Source organism: Panulirus ornatus, chromosome 55 (assembly GCF_036320965.1).
Source record: "Panulirus ornatus isolate Po-2019 chromosome 55, ASM3632096v1, whole genome shotgun sequence".
Classification (NCBI taxonomy): Eukaryota; Metazoa; Arthropoda; class Malacostraca; order Decapoda; family Palinuridae; genus Panulirus; species Panulirus ornatus.
In genome coordinates, this window is record NC_092278.1 from 24331022 (window position 1) to 24345688 (window position 14667).

At 47.0% G+C, this 14667-nt stretch overlaps 2 protein-coding genes across 8 annotated transcripts in view; both read right to left on the reverse strand.

Annotated features, from left to right (window-relative positions):
* Fak (protein tyrosine kinase 2 Fak) overlaps nt 1–14278 on the reverse strand; it is a 216925-nt gene extending 202647 nt beyond the window's left edge. For 2 of the 4 annotated variants that reach the window (XM_071693201.1, XM_071693208.1), the window contains exon 1: nt 14239–14277. The gene's annotated coding sequence lies outside the window, so the exon portion shown is untranslated. Of the gene's footprint in view, nt 1–14238 lie in introns of all 4 variants that reach the window. The other 2 variants (XM_071693206.1, XM_071693199.1) reach the window with 2 other exon arrangements.
* Nucleotides 1–14667, reverse strand: part of LOC139765587 (uncharacterized) — a 106538-nt gene that overhangs the window by 37311 nt on the left and 54560 nt on the right. The window lies entirely within an intron of this gene.

A 14667-nucleotide genomic window follows, 5' to 3' on the forward strand; every position in this document is an offset into this window, starting at 1 on the left:
CGCTCTCTCTGCATCTGCAGCTTTGCATATCATTAACTTTACAAGAGGCAAACTGACTGGTCATGCACACACCAGTAGGGCCGTCAACAGACTCACATTCTGTCAGTAGAACTTCTCCCAGCCAGACGTACTTCGGCGACGACGTAATCTACAATCTGGGATGGACGTAGACTTACGTGCGTCGTACCGTCTGAGTGCATCACCCCACCAGACAATGCACATGTCTCGAGTGTGAGCGTGTGTAAGTGTTCACTGCCTTACTTAAAGTCTACTTACAATCACAACCTGACCATTCATCAGGCACTTAAAGGTCAACAAGCCAATCACAGACTACTTACAATGATAAAGTGACCACAAACAAACACGCACTTATAGGCCGACTGGCCACCGCCCTACTTCAAAGCCCGTCCCCTCACGAGGACAAACCAGGCACAAACCTAGAACCCAGCCAGCGGTGCGACACAGGAGCTGGAGGTGGTGTTGTAGACGCCTTCCTTCACCCAGTGGTCACGCAGATGCCACCTGCACGTGACCCCCATCTAGCCAGGAAGCACCTTAAACCCATGTACACCAATCTAGCAACCCAATTAGCCTGGTAATCCACAACCCCAGGTATCAACCCACCTCGCCTGGTCGCCCACAACCCCAGGTATCAACCCACCTCGCCTGGTCGCCCACAACCCCAGGTATCAACCCACCTCGCCTGGTCGCCCACAAGCCACGTAGCCCTCACCTCGCCTGATAACTGCCCTGCCGGCCACTTGGCCACGTACAAATGAGCCATTTAAGCACCTGAACACACTACTTGAGCCGAACACCACCACCTCCCACACAGACGGCACCCTATCCACTCCCCTCCACCACCCGCATCTCCACCACAACTCACAACTAGCAGATCAACAAACATGATGCGCGTAGAAATATACATAAGACACACAACAAGACACACATCGAAATAAGAGAAATAACCATAGAACACGTTTCTCTCTCCCTCCCTCCCTGCAGTGCTGAGTGTAACCACTGGTATGATCTGAACTAAGATCACGACGGAAGAAAATGATGACAATGATGAAGGCAACCCATGCTTACGGCTGGCTGGTGAGGCGAAGCTGTCACCATCCATACACGACGAACATACAGACACACGAACACATTAGCATGTGTGTGTGTGTGTGTGTGTGTGTGTGTGTCTGAGAGAGAGAGAGAGAGAGAGAGAGAGAGAGAGAGAGAGAGAGAGAGAGAGAGAGAGAGAGAGAGAGATCATTATCCTGGATGATAACAAGTCATCATCAGTCAGGAGTCGACGTCGTTGCCAACCTGGGGTGATGATAACCTCATTAGTCACGGGTTGGGTGGCAGCCACCAGCCGCTACATGCACGACCCACCCACCCACCCACTACCACTACCACTCACCGAATCTCAACGTCGTTTAAGATCCACTTTGTCAATCTCCTCAGTGGCCCTGGGGGAAGGGGGGGGGGGGTCTCTTACCCACCTATCTACATGGCGAAGAGGTTAAGGTAAGGTTATGCTTATCTCCAGTGGAAGGAGAACCCTGTCAACCACCTACATGTAGTAAGTGGAGGGGAAGAGGGACGACGAGGCTCCGTGTCACTCTAATGGGATAGGAAACTCACTCACCCACCTATGTACGTGGTCACTCATCTACGTAAGAGGTAAAGTGGCGTGGTGACACTAAGTTACCCTTAATGATGATATACCCAATCAACCCACCTACACAGAAGGGGAGGGAGGCACAACAGGCAGTAACCTACATGGACTCCTACACACCCACCTACATACGTGGGGGGTTAAAGAGACCACAATAGTACTAATCAAGGAAATGCTAACCCACACTCAGGACACAATTGCCCCTTCTCAACGGGCGAGACTTCCTTCCTTACTGGCGTCAGATAACGACCAAACACGACCCAGCGGGGCCAAAACAGTGCTCCACCACAGGCATGGAGACGCGTCCAGGCACTGCTGTGTCACGGGCACACCCGACCACCTCCTGCTGTGTCATGCGGTCAACCAACCAACTCTGCTGTGTCATAAGGACATCCGCTGTGCGCGAGGGAATACAAACCAGCTGGATTGTAACCAAGTTTGTCTTAAACGTAATGCCAGAGGATTTTACTGCAATTTCTGCCGGCCTAAACGTAATCATGGAAGGTCTAAAGTAATCAAGGCAGAGCCTCAATATTTTCCGGTGGACTTCAATGTAATCATGAAGGATCTCAACATGGTCCTTGCAGGCCTTTATGTAACCATGGCGACCTTAATGTAACCACGGAGGGGTCTTAATGTAACCACGGAGGGGTCTTAATGTAACCATGGCGGGGTCTTAATGTAACCACGGAGGGGTCTTTAATGTAACCATGGCGGGGTCTTAATGTAACCATGGGGGGTCATAATGTACCCACTGAGGGGTCATAATGTACCCACTGAGGGGTCTTAATGTAACTATAGCGGGGTCTTAATGCAATCCTAGCGGAGCTCAATGTAATCCTAGTGGGTCGGGCGATGTAATTACACAAGGCGTCAACAAAGGACTGAGGTGGAACTGGTGCCATGTAATCAACATGACATTAGCGCAGAGTAATCACTTCCGGTCTTTCAACTCCTCCTCAGTTGAGGGTCTTGACACAGTAAGTCTCACCACCCACACGCACCTATACGAGGTCTTGATATAGTTTTAGATATCAATGTAACCAAATAAAATCTGAAAGTCATCGCAGAAAGTAATGGCATGAAAGTTTTACCGTAATCCTGATGGTTCTAACACCAGCCCAGAGGCCTTAATGTAATCAGTGATCTCTGAGTACACTCCAGGGATTTCATGGTGTAATCCCACGAACGCAGTGTACTTTATTATTTCCAGGTGTAATCCCAGAGATTTAGTTATAATCCTTATGATTTCCGGTGATAATCCCAGCCAATTCACGCACAATCAAACATCCCATGAACCACTCACGTCATAAGGAACCACACTTTGTTAAGCTTTGGGACAGGTTGGGCGAGACCTTGTGTTAACAGCCCCAAAGATGTAACAATCATCATGTGTGATAACAAGACCACATTATACCATGAACAGGGGCCCCTCACCTGTCAAGAAGGCGCATGGCAACATAACAACAAGCAGGGGAATAAGTCGTAGGAGCAGCTGCGTCTCAAGACAGTGCTATAAGCTCTTCAGGTCTACCCGAGACATCGACCCCTTCAACTCCAGTCTCACAAGAATCTACAATTGATCATCCAGTCAACAAAGGTTCAAACGACACGTAATGACGACCTAAATTACGTGTAGCCAGGACCTGGCAGTAGGCAGAGTCAGGCCATGCACTGTGAACCTACATCACACTGAAGGTTGGGATCCACAATTGTGTAGTAAAGTTGCCAGACAAGAGACCATCCATAAATAAACAGGCCGTCAATCCCCACCACCACTATCTGATAACACTGTGGGAAAATATGACACACACACACACACACACACACACACACACACACACACACACACACACACAGTAATGGAAGGAATCTATATTCTGAAGTGTCACTCAAGGGCACGAGAGAGAGAGAGAGAGAGAGAGAGAGAGAGAGAGAGAGAGAGAGAGAGAGAGAGAGAGAGAGAGAGAGAGACTCACATCGCCTCCCTAGCTACTGGGAAATGAGAAAAGGTGGTAGAGGAGGAGGAGGAGGAGGAGGAGGAGGCACCCTCCCACAATGATGTCAGAGTCAGGACTCGGAGGGAGGGGTGGAGGGAGGGAGTGAGGGACAGTACACAGACCAGACAAATAAGGGAAGATATAATGATCTCTGACCAGGTGATCTGCTCCACGACAGAAATAGTATCCCCACCATCTGATCTATGAAGATGGAGACCAAGGATCTAATGTGTATATAGATAGAGGCAGGTTGGGAGGGAGGGAGTAAGCAGCAGACGGCCGTGGGTGAGTGGGTGCGTGAGTGTGTGTGTGTGTGTGTGTGTGTGTGTGTGTGTGTGTGTGTGTGTGTGTGTGTGTGTGTGTGTGTGCGTCCGTGCCTAGGGTCAGGCCGCTCGGGTTTATGAGTTCCACCCGTCCCCCTAACACCCCCCCCCCCACCTTCCTCCTCCATCAGCAGGCGCCCCCTCCCCTTCAATCCCCTGCCCCACTCCCTCGCAGCCCTTTCCCCAGACCTAACAAGGTAGCACAACTCTCTCTCTCTCTCTCTCTCTCTCTCTCTCTCTCTCTCTCTCTCTCTCTCTGGTAGGTAATAACTATGAGGCCACCAATGGAGAGTGAGAATTAGAGTGAGTGTGTGAGAGGAATAGTGAGAGAAGTGGAGGAAGGAAGGCGTTTCGTGCCACCGTGGAAAATGGATCACACACACACACACACACACACACGCACAAGGGAAGGAAGAAGATAATAATGAAGGAAGGAGCAGGTTGGTGCTGTGGTCCTCCCCTCGTGGCCAAGTCGTTGTGATCGAGCTCCCCACACACAGGGTCTACACTCTCATGGAAACGGAGTGTCATGGAGACACAAGGTCTCACTATGCACACACACAAGACGTGCCTGTGTGTGCACGTCACTGAGCCCAGAGGATGACACACCATCATCGCGAGACGTCCACTAGCCAGGACACACACCGACATGACCAGTCATGATCATGTTGTGCCTCATGATGACGCCTCATTATGTCAGCATTACGAACACATCACACAGGATGCCACGCAAATACATGACGTAATCGTGGAAACTACACACAACTCAGGAACTCCTTCGAGTACATGATATAAGAAATAGTTCCACAATTATGTTACACATCACTGATACGCAAGGTTCTATGAAGTCTGCTATAAAGGGGCGTGAGTACCTTTGCCTAAAAATAGAAGAGGAAACTTAGAAAAGACCGAGAGAGAGATTGCTCTATATATCACGTCAAAAAGCAAGTTTGGGAATGTACTTTGCAGGAGATATAAGACGACACGATAACCAACCAGCACTTGACAGATATAAGAGAACACGGGGCGAGTACGCCAAGATAGAGGAGTACAGAAACGTGACGAACGATATTTTGATGGAAGTCAACGATCACTCAAACCTTATCCACAAATTCATGTCGAGTGAACTGCTGGTGGTAAGGTTGCTAAACTGGCTGACGAATTCATGTGGAGAATTTGGTAGTAAGAGACGAGGCAAACGTATAGTTCACAAGTGTCACACTGAGAGACACCAGCACCAACAACAAACTGGGGAGAGGTCTTGGTGAGTACAGTAATGTTGCTACAGAAGACATAACTAGAGCAGTAGAGGCCCAGACCATGTACGACTCATGGTAGTGATGATGAAGCTTCTCCACACCTCCTGAAGTATAATGTACAGATACACCTGAGTATTGTTCACTCTGTGGCAGGAGGAGCGCAAATGTCGCGCTTGTTTATAAAGGAATGCAAACACTGCCATGTTCTGTAGGGGTCTCTCCTGTGAGTGTGGTCTGTAAAACCTTGTAAAAGATAATCATACAGCAAACACATGACTCCTTACTGTGGGAAGATTACCTGAGAGAGAGACGAGAGAGAGAGAGAGAGAGAGAGAGAGAGAGAGAGAGAGAGAGAGAGAGAGAGAGAGAGAGAGAGAGAGAGAGTCACTGATTCAGGAGAGGAAGTCAAAGGAATATGGCGGAGAGTCCTTCAATGGAATGGAAATGATCTAATCAGAAGGAAGAAAGGAGGCATGTTAGACGGGGCCTTCTCGAAATCGCACAGGGTCACCTGGAACCAATGGTCCTGATATATTCAAAAATAACTTGTCACAAACACTGGACTCGTCCCTACATGTGTTTACAGATGATGCCACCCACAGGCATGAGAGAAGTAGAGAATGAAGAAGACGCATCAACTTAGAGGCCATCATAGATAGACCACCACCAATGCTGGTCTGATGACCACATGGGCCATGAATGTCACACGAGTGATACGTAGCGAGGACGGCACAGACAGCCTTCATATGGGTATTATGCCGCAAGATATAACCTGCAGGGATCTATATCAATGAGGGAGTTGAGGGTAAGCACGGAAGACACCGTCTGCTGGTAGATATAAAAATCGACCCTACGTCCACGGATGAGGACATGTTCAACGTACTACCGACACCCTCATGTCAAACCATAACTATGAAAAGCGTCTCAAGTTGGGTCACTACACTCACAGATGCACAACGGAATAACGCAAGAGGGAAGCACTGACGGCACGAGAACCGAGATATCAAGTTACGAGAAGAATGAGAAATGGATTCATCACAGCCTTCAAGTTTCACAACCATGTGCCAATGCTGACGAAGACCAGGTCTTCAGTAAATGTTGTCAGAAGTTGAGGACATAACACGGCAGTGAGTGCCAAACTTGTCATAAAAAATGGATAGAAATTATCTTACTGGATTACAGTAATGGATGACCGGAATGAGGTAAATGACGAAACTGTGAGTTACCGTTATGGATAAATCTGACAAGTTCTATGACAGGAGAGAAAGTGGAGGAAAAGGAGCCCTAACAGTGCACAACTCCCTCCCCACACTGAACAAACGGGAAATAACACACACACACACACACACACACACACACACCAGCTTCAATCATTCTCCAGTTTAAAATCAAATAATCCTGTCTGACTGGCCAGCGTTCTCTTTCCCTGAAAATCCTCTTACCGCCGACTGTGTGCCAACCTGCCATCACTGTGCCCCAACATGCAAACAACTGTGTGCTAACTTTCCTATCAATGTGTCCTAACAGCTTGACACTTATATATTAACTTTCCAACATTATGTCTCATCCAAACAACTGCGTGTCCAAGCTCCCACCACTATGTCCTAAGATCTAGACACGTCTGCCAACCTGCCAACACTGTCCCAACATCTACACACCTGTGTGCCAACTTTCCAACACTGTGTCCCAACATCTACACACCTGTGTGCCAACTTTCCAACACTGTGTCCCAACATCTACACACCTGTGTGCCAACTTTCCAACAGTGTGTCACAACAACCAGACATCATGTCGCCAGGCTGTAGCTCAACATATCACAAGGGGGGGGGGGGGGGGCCTTCCCTCAACCTACCGTATACAAGCTCCTAAAGCCCCCCCTCCCCCCCCCAATCCTCCAGCTACAAGCTGAGATGACATGACTCCAAGTTTTATCTCTTAGTGAGGTCAGAACACACGAACATACGACCAGGAGGTGTGAGAAAACTTACCCCGCAGGTTGGGTATGAATAAAACAATACGAGAGAGGCACCTCGCTCGCCAGCTGCATCAAGACATTACATGAGGCCACTATAACTGAAGGTGACCCCCCCCCCCCTACACTCTGCTCATGTGAGGTCAATACTTCCACCATGATCATCACTCGTCAGGTGAGGCCATCATCACCCAGCAAGGTTACCAAGAACCATGAGAAACATCTACAATCACCGAACAGCATCACAACCAACCAGAACCACAACCAGTCTACCTCCCTGCACCACAAACAGTCTAACAACTAGCACTACAACCAGTCTACCAACCAGCACCACAACCAGTCAGTCTACCAACCAGCATGAGACTTGAGGAGTTGTTTACATTATGACTAAGGGAGGGAGGGAGGGGGAGGTGAGTACACCACCACCACCACACAACGTCTCGTTCACTGAGCTACCTCCCCTCCCCTGTTACTACCCCTCCCCATGACACTCTCTCTCTCTCTCTCTCTCTCTCTCTCTCTCTCTCTCTCTCTCTCTCTCTCTCTCTCTCTCTCTCTCTCTATCTCACACACACACACACACACACACACACACATAACACTTGACAACACGTAACTCACATGAATCGTTCATAACTCTAAATCATCTTTTTTTTGTGGCGAGTGCTACGCGCCAGCAGTGACCACTAGGAAAATTTCGTAGTCAATCGTTGGTGGACACGCGTGTTCCCGGTATCTTTCACCATCACCATACCTATTTCTTGCTCTCTATATTGTTTCCTCTCTTTATATATATATATATATCCCTGGGGATAGGGGAGAAAGAATACTTCCCACGTATTCCCTGCGTGTCGTAGAAGGCGACTAAAAGGGGAGGGAGCGGGGGGGGCTGGAAATCCTACTCTCTTTTTTTTTTATTTTCCAAAAGAAGGAACAGAGAAGGGGGCCAGGTGAGGATATTCCCTCAAAGGCCCAGTCCTCTATTCTTAACGCTACCTCGCTAACGCAGGAAATGGCGAATAGTATGAAAGAAAGAGAGATATATAAGAAACCCACCACACGCTGCTAGTCTCAGTATTCTCCAGCATGGGACAGTGAACACCCCTCGCTCAGCCAAGACATTAGTGTAGATTCTGTGAACATATGTTGTGCTTCTTAAGATGTGTTCATATACACGAAAGCTCTTAAGAATAATTCTGTCCGTGCTTTCCTTTCGTGATTATATATACATACATACATATATATATATATATATATATATATATATATATATATATATATATATATATTGCTCTTAACGCTACCTCGCTAATGCGGGAAATGGCGAATAGTTTGAAAGAAAAAGAAATATATATATATATATATTCGACCAGTTCGGATTGTTTAACAGAATACTAATAATTCCAGACTGAAGACATGCGTCATATATGAGCCACAACAGACACAGGCGAACATGAAGAACGAGACAGCCGCATTATGATATACAAAACGTAAGCGAGAGATAAGTGTCACAAACATACTATAGAGATCAACAATGGACGTCACAAACACAACACACACACTCAGTCCAACCCTCTAAACATGTCTGTCTGTGTGTTCGTCTCCCTCCCTGGTCCAGCAGTGGTCGTGGCGGTCAACCCCAGGGCCGGCCAGGGCACGCGAGCTCCTAACTACACCATCCTCAAGGGCAGGCACCTCCTTCCCCCTTCCATTACGTCACGCCTGAGGGGAACCACAGTCACCCATCTCATAAACCCAAATATAGAAAACGGGAACCAAGGGTTATAGAAAGCCTAGAATAAAAACAAGAGAGTTAAAATGAGGAAAAAGACTTGGCGTAATCCTCTCTTATGGACCGTGGGTGCCGACGCTTTGAACATTAACCACAAAAAAGTATATATAAGAAATAATGTACATAAGTTCCTTCGTGGGAAAAAGGTGAAGGTTAACTTCGGTTAGATTAAGTCAGGTTCGGATCGGTTCATTTGGAGAATGATCAGGTTAGGTTAGGTTAGGTTAGGTTAGGTCAGGTCACGTCAGGTTACACCAACTTAGGTTAAGAAGGTTTAGTTCAGGTCAGCTTAGGTTACGTCATATTATCAAAGAAACTGGGGAAGGATGACGTAACTCCAGAAAACGAGAGAAAGTCACGAGAGAGAGAGAGAGAGAGAGAGAGAGAGAGAGAGAGAGAGAGAGAGAGAGAGTACGTTGAGGAAATAAATAAGACATGGCACCAGCATGAGAACGTGAACAAGTGACGAGGACGAAGATTTAATGGTGACGGAATTATCAAGAACGAGAACGCGACTCCACAACAAACCTTTTTTAAACTTGTACATGAGCGAGTGTAAGGGCAAGTCCACCACAGCCGAGGGTAAGCAGAACCGTCACTACGCGCCACATCAACATCCCACCTGACCAATATGCCACACCACTGAGAACCATCATCTTACCCTACGTCACACGTCCTTCCTGACGTAGGAGAGGGACTCTCTCTGGTGGTTCTTGGCATCAGGAGAAGAAAGGAAAAATAATCCCTCTGTAGCCACCATCGATCATACACAACACAGCCTCGCTATCCTTAACCCAGCCTCTCCTACTGAGGGTCAAGCGGAGCTGACGAGGAATCGTGGGGGGAAACAGCAAGGCATATACTGGCTTGACTGACACACTCGCAGTCGTCCTACTCCATCCTGGGAAAATAAAAGCCAGCCGGTCTTCACTCAGACGCAATCACGTCATCGTTCATCCTGGGAAACAAGAGAGACATGCCAGCTTAAGCCACACGCATCCATGTTCTAATTAATATGGAGGACGGGAGACTGCTCGCCTAGCACTTTGACCAAACTTTAGTTCCACCACAGTTCATCCTGGGGTAAACAAGAAGCCGGCTTGACCCAGACGCATTTACAACTCCCAAATAAATGTCCCGTTTTCTACATGTCCGGAGTATTTCCTGTTGTTGTGACACACACACACACACTCACCTCTCCCTCCCTCTACTCTTACACTGCAATAACATGTTTAATCATAAACTCATTACTAAGGAACACGACGTTACCCATCTGTGTAATAATAATAATCATAAGTAAAATCACATAAAATCGATCCAAGACTACAACCAATAATCAATATAAACTGAAAACAACCACCACAAAATCTTGAAGGTTGTGCACTGCCTTACAATGCGCTCTACCCCTCCACTATAACCATCTCCTTCAGGTGCCTCACCACAGATAGAGGTGCCGGGGTTTTCTCATAAGGGACGGGGTTGTAAAATGTTCTTACCATCACCAGTCTATATGAACAGTAAGGTCGGGGCACATCACTACAATCTCTCCTAACTTTTCATCACGTACCCTCAGAGTCTTGCCAGATCAACGCCCTCCGTGCTCAAGACTGACTGTAACATGTTCATTGTGGCTCCTCTCCTGAAGCTTGGAAGAGAACACATCGCATCACGTAACTCAGTTCCCCTGTAACCCATTCTGCTTTCATTCCTGATATAAATCACTTAAAGAGGTTCTTCTTGGTAGTCAAGTCAAGCAAACCTTCATATACAGAAAATGTGCTGATCTGACATGCTGGCCAATCTATGTGATGCTTATTAGCCTAAAGCATCTCCTACAACACCTGTAATCTCACCATTCCTCTTTCTCTTCCCACCTCATCAATCCACAGCCGACTCTCCACCTGATGATGTCCGACTTTTCGCTACCTTTGTCTCCTCTGGTTCAACTTGAGATACTTCTACTCCTCCAACTGAACCCCTGCCAGGTACCTCCTATGTTCACCTCAAGAGAGCCAAGTCTAGCCCCATCCACCTTGTGTCCTACGGCAATATGCCTCTGAGCTAAAACCAACCTCTGTTTGTTTGTTTCGTCACTGTTCAAAAACCCAGACTCTACCTTCTTGGAAGCAGGCCTTGGTTCAGCTCATCCCTAAGAAAGGAGACCACTCTAACGCTTCCAACTATCCGCCCACTGCTCTCACTTCCGCTGTTCCCACTATCTGATACCCTCCGTAATCTTCACTTTCTCATGCACTTACAACACTCTTCCTTCTTATCAAACACCAACATCTGTTGGCAGAGCAAGGTTCGTCCACCAGTGATTATCTATGTGATTCACCTCTAGTCCTCTTCTCTCAAACATTTTCGTGAAACGTTGGTGGCACGTGGCCAGTGAGTTCTCTAAAACTTCACTTTTCACTGATGCACAGCTCCCTCTCCGACCGTTTCCCTGCTGTAGTTCATGCCAATGTGACATCCTCTTATCCTATCAACAGTGATGTTCCCCAGGGTCCTGTCCTATCGCTTAATTTATTTCTTTTCCCCGTAAAAATTAATAATCTCCCATCAACTTCTAATCCTACTCACGTTTATGCTGATGATTCCACTTTGCACAATTCAACTCACTTTCCTCCAGCCCTGCACACTTTTTCTTGCAGCAAACATTTCTCCTCTCACAATTTCGGACCTGAGCAGCACCTCGAAATGCGGAAGCAGTAACTCGGTTCAACTTAATTCAAAATAAGACGCAATTTCTTGATACCTCTGTACGTCAGCAAAGTTTCTTTACACAAAAGATGGTATTGACTGGTGCACGTTTCGCCCGTACCATGTCGACCACTATTTACATATAAACTATACATATAAACTAATTACATCTTTAATTATCGCTCCATCAAAAATGAACCGGAATAACCAAGCTTTATCTAAATCTATCCTTCACAAACGAAACATCTGGAGTTTCTTCCAAATTACGTGACCACATCTAACACAAGTACTGGATCATGATGCACTACCAGTAAATGTGACTCGAATCGGTGTCTTAAGAATCGACTCCGTATTATACAGAATTCGACCTAACGTCTAACCGACTCGAACCGGCGCGTCTCTGTCCTGCCACGTTTTAATTTTCAGGAAGTCACGATCAAGCTTCGGTTTAATGTCTTCCTGGGATGACCCCGTCAAGAACACGAAACCTTCTTATGAGTGTGTGGAAATACCGAACCAAATCTACACATTGCAACACTGGCCCGCTTAGCAACCTTGAACCAACTGAAACAATGGACCAATGTAGTAACACTGGACCACTACATCGTTTAACTGGCTGTAACATTGGAGTACTAAATCAACTGTATCACTGGAATAATGAAGCACTAGACCACTGGATCACTGGACCATTGCATCACTGGACCAGTGTAGCTCACTAGATTACAAGTTCCCTATGTACCTAGGAAGATTAACTTTCCAGTGTAATTATGAACCATAACGTTAGTAAGGGAATTGATCTCTGTACTATCAGCTTTACATGTGTCCACATATATGCCAGCACCACTGTATCTACGTAGCGAGGTTATCCCCCAGGTATCAAGGGTGATGTAATTAGTGGTGTAAGTCAAGAAACGCATCAAGAAGGATGAACGGTCTACACATAATGCTAGGGTATTGACAGAGCTGAACATATGACAATGACATTCACCAAAGTTACATTACAGCTGTGTTAGTTCTGTTTACTACCTGGTTCTTGTACATAAGAGAAATACATACGTAAAACTTTTAAGTTTTTATTGTATTTGTCGTACATAGGGTGAACTACCCCCCCTCCCCATTATCTGTCCAGATACGAACAATGACACACACACACACACAAAGACACTAAGTGTGGACATCTCTCAACACCTACGCATGTCATAACTATTTCTTTTTTTCCTAGGAAGGGGAAGCAACCCTCCCGGCCCCCTCCCCCCCTTTGGTGGACACACCCGTGTGGTTCAGGCCAACCATGTGCTCATACAGGAAATGCGGACGCTGTGGCTTCCACCCACCACATTATTCCCTGCTGTAGTTCATCGCTGCTTTCTAGTGTCGTCTCTGTCTTCTCTCCATATCACAACTCCAGATATCAACGTTACATAGAGTTACTCTTCAGTCATCATGTGACAACGTAGACCCCGTAAGTCAGAGAATCTCTATGCATCAACTTACCTGCTATACCGTTAATAGAAGATTCAATCAATAATCTTTTTCTATCAAAAACTTCTTCCTAAACATATCAATAATATATTGTCTAGCACATCTGTACTTCAAAAGCTTGTAATTACATACTCCTGTGCCTACATAACATTACTTCACCATATACTGTGACATAATTAAGAAATACTTTCTCTGTAACGAAGAATGATTGTTACGACCTTCTTCACCCCAGATGTAACACATATAACACTCACAATGGTAATTATCTATTTATAATCATACTGATCATTTACGTGGATGGTCACTTTACAACCAACCTACGTCAGTGTCCATGTTCTTCAGGACTTAAACGTCAACAACACGTTTTTGTGAAGCCTCATTAAAGTAATTACTATATAACAAGTTTTTGTTCGTTACGGCATTAACACTCCTGGTGGCTTGGTTCCACCTGCAGTACACATGACCTTATTACACACACACACACACACACACATACACACACTGAAGAAGGTCGCTTCATCGCCCAGGACAGGGTTGCATGGTCACGTGAGGTCACAGGCACCCACGGCAGGCCTAGCTGTCGTGACCGGTCGAAACCCCTTCAGATGAGGTCACATGCCGCCATGATGTCCATGAATGTATCCACGAGTAGACAAACTAAAGCCAGGCAGGCCATGATGTTAGACCAAGCCTGTAACATGTCCGTCGGGCCTCAGGAGACATGGCTTCTGGTCCAGGGTTTTCATGTGAGAGGTTTGGACGAGTCAGCACACCTCTCTGGGGCGGAATTTTGAGTCTTCAAGGGATCACACTACTCCATCGACAGTTATCGAGATCACCGTCACATCACAGAGGCCAGGTCAACATTTCAAGAGGGCCAAAACAACGTGGCAGGAGACCCGTACGAAAACTCCTAATGAGCCAAAATCTCCCTGGTGGCCGATGAACGCCAGCTAGCAGCAGGGCCGAGCGAGGCTACCGAGAGCGACGTACTCCCTGCCATCACGGACGGTCTGAGCGACCGAGTCTTACAACAACAACACCGTCCCGCCCTCCACCGTGGCTTTGACTAGACTGGCCGGGTGTACCTCCCGCACACCCACCCTGACTCACCACACGCCACCCTTCTGACTCAAGTGACTCCACCCTGACCCTACAGACTCACCCACTACCCTTCATGATTCAAGTGACTCATGGCATTGTCGTGAATCAACCATCCCTGTCTCTCCTAGCGCCCTTCAACACCACCCAATCCACTCGTTACTACTGAAGGGTTGCCAGTTAGCTGTGCGGCACCGCTGCCACTCCTGTTATGTTGCCACTTAATCCTCTCTAGCTGCCAGTTAGTCTCGTGGTGCTGGCATTTAGTCAGACTGGATGGGTTTCCAGTTAGTCTAAGGATACTGCCCGGTATTCTTAACACTTTCTGTACCAGGTGGATGCTTGTCTACTCTTGTGATC